The 2,913-nt window shown below is 43.1% G+C and overlaps 1 pseudogene; it reads right to left on the bottom strand.

The window, feature by feature from the left end:
• Nucleotides 1-232: 232 nt before the first annotated feature.
• Nucleotides 233-660, bottom strand: LOC125754652 (succinate dehydrogenase cytochrome b560 subunit, mitochondrial-like; annotated as a pseudogene).
• Nucleotides 661-2,913: the final 2,253 nt, after the last annotated feature.

The following is a 2,913-nucleotide window of genomic DNA, read 5'->3' as shown; positions in this document are numbered from 1 at the left end:
AGTCTTAAAGGGAGAGGATGTTAAAAACTTCAGCTCTTGGGACACCTGTGTGGCTCAGCAGTTGAGCGTCTGCCTTCGGCTCAGGGTGTGATCCTGGGATCTGGGATCGAGTCCCACATCAGGCTCCCTGTGAGGAGCCTGCTTCTCCCTCTGCCTATGTCCCTGCCTCTCTCTCTCTCTGTGTCTCTCATGAATAAATAAATCTTAAACAAAAAACAAAAACTTCAGCTCTCTACATAGCTGCCAATCCTACAGAGCAAAACACAGTAATCAAGTCCACCGTTCCGGACTGGTATAGCTGGGGTGTCTTCAGGTCTTTTACTGAGTCCCTCATCCAGCATACAATCTCATTGCTGGTGTGATACATGAGAAGGCAAAGAAGTGCAAACTGAGCTCTGTGGATCAGTGCTACCCCAGACACGGGGACTTCACAAGTTCCAAATGATATTCATAATTCCCAGGAGCCACAGGGCTGACAAGTCAAAAAGCAACCCCTGAAAATGCAACCTTTTTAGAGCCACTGTGGCAGGTAGGCATCCTCATGGGAAGAGACCAGCTGTAGCTAGTGATATGGGGAGACAGAGGACCATGTGAGCCTCTGTTCTGATTCCAGAACTGCTCCACTTCTTATTTGGCTGTGGTTCACAAAGGAACAGCATTTTAGATACAAAGCCACAGAGTAAGGTCGGCACAGAAGTAATGACAGCCAGTGTGTCCCAGCAAGTGTGGCCATCTTGGGTTCTGGCCTGGACAGAAATTGTAAAGGCTGTTTTTTGTCTGCCTTTTTCATTTAATAATTTTTTTAAAAATGATAATATGAAAATTGATCATTGGTATGAGTAAATATTTTTTATTGTGCTGGGTAGTGAGTGTGTCAATGTTTGTTTTATTTTAGTACTATTTATACTTTACTCCTGTGTAGTAAACATGTGCAAGTGTATTCTCATGGTCTTTTATTTATTTATTTATTTATTTATTTATTTATTTAATTTTTATTTTATTTATTATTTTTTTTTCTCATGGTCTTTTAAATTGTAAGGACTAACCTTATGGATATTAAGATTTGTCATGGAACATATTCCCATGACACTGTGTGGTTCAGTGTCACACTCCTTCAGCCTCTGCTCAGATGTCATCAGAGAAGCCATCTCTAGTCACCTGTCCAGCACCTGGCATTCCCCATCTCCCTCACCCTGTTTTATTTATCCCATAGCACTTCCTACATCCATATTCAGTATATACTTGGTTATTTGTTTATTGACTGCTTCCTCCACTGTAAGCATCAATGGGGTAAGGAATTTGAACTTCTTAAAATGACTGTACATCAATACAGAGCCATGTGTGGCATGTAGTAGGCCATCGGTAAATATCTAATAAATGAATGAATGGGTGAATGATCTGCATAGTCATAAAACCTAACTAGTACTAGAGCTAGTAACAATTCAAAATTTCCCCCTTGTGAGTCACTTACAGCGTTTTGAGCTCATGGCGAACCCTCTTAGGTGTATAGGCGAAATTGGTACTGGCTCTGTTCCCTGCCCTGGTTGGTAGGGGTAGTAAAAGCATTTGTGACATGTTCACCTCAACACAACCCAACATTGTAAGGATTGTTTCTCTTCAATACCAGAAATTGTGGAATTAAAATGAACCCTGGATGTGCTTTGATCTAACTCCCTTATTTTCATCATCATAGGAATGGAGGGCCAGATGGCTTTAACACTTACCAGAGAAGATGAAGGAAATCAGTGAACAAATTGGGGCCCAGCTAAGTGCTAAACTCCATTTTAGAGATGAGGAAACTAAAGCTTATTTAGTGCTTCCTAATTTCTTTCATGTCATGACAGGCATAGATAATTATTGTGCGGTGCCACAGGGGGCTGCTCATCACCAGAGGCGAGTAAACAACCCCAGGCCTTGGCACAGCACACATAGTACCCCATCTGTCTGTCGGGAAATTCTGGCTCACAGAGCTGAAGTAATAGTCCCATGATAGCAAACAAGAGGTGCAGCTGGGATTTGCATTCAGTTAGCTCAGAACCAGAGCTCTTAACCATGGTGCTCCAGTGCCCTAAACCCATATTCAGCATCCAGCAGATTCCTTGGTGCTGAGGGATTTGTGGAGGATAAATTCATCTCTTTGACTTTATGGCCATACACCACTGTTCCTACCTGACAATGATAGGAAGAGAACCCACGCTGACTTTGTGAGGAGCTTTATGCCCACTTTCAGAAAATAATCTCCCTTACCCAGACAAGGCCACCAGACAAGTTAATATTATCCCTCAAGGGCTGGTCAGTCTTAAGTGACACCATCAGGTGGATACACACTGTTCTGGATGGGATTTTTCTGTCCTTCCCTGAGTATGGCTATCTGTGGAGAAGGGAACTCTGAGGTTAAATGAGGTTGTAAGAATGGGGCCCTAATCTGTTAGGATTAATGTCCTTAGAAGAAAAGATATAGGGGATCCCTGGGTGGCGCAGTGGTTTAGCGCCTGCCTTTGGCCCAGGGCGCGATCCTGGAGACCCGGGATCGAATCCCACATCGGGCTGCCGATGCATGGAGCCTGCTTCTCCCTCTGCCTATGTCTCTGCCTCTCTCTCTCTCTCTCTCTCTCTGTGTGACTATCATAAATAAAATTTAAAAAAAAAACATTAAAAAAAAAAAGAAGAAGAAAAGATATAACAGGCACAGGAGTGCAAGAGCATCTCCTCTGGGGTCCCAAACAGAGCAGATATGACTACTTACTGCTGACAAAATCCAAAGACAGAGATGTGAGAGGTAGAGAAACGAGAAAGGAAGTGATTTCAGCAAGGCCAGCCCTGGGAAGACAGCTGACTAAGGTCTCAAAGACTGTCTCCAAAATGCCAAAAATACTTGCAGGGTTATAGAAGGAAAGTGTAGAACAAAGATAG

Source organism: Canis lupus, chromosome 1, assembly GCF_003254725.2.
Source record: "Canis lupus dingo isolate Sandy chromosome 1, ASM325472v2, whole genome shotgun sequence".
Lineage (NCBI taxonomy): Eukaryota > Metazoa > Chordata > Mammalia > Carnivora > Canidae > Canis > Canis lupus.
This window is presented reverse-complemented; position numbering and strand designations above follow the sequence as displayed.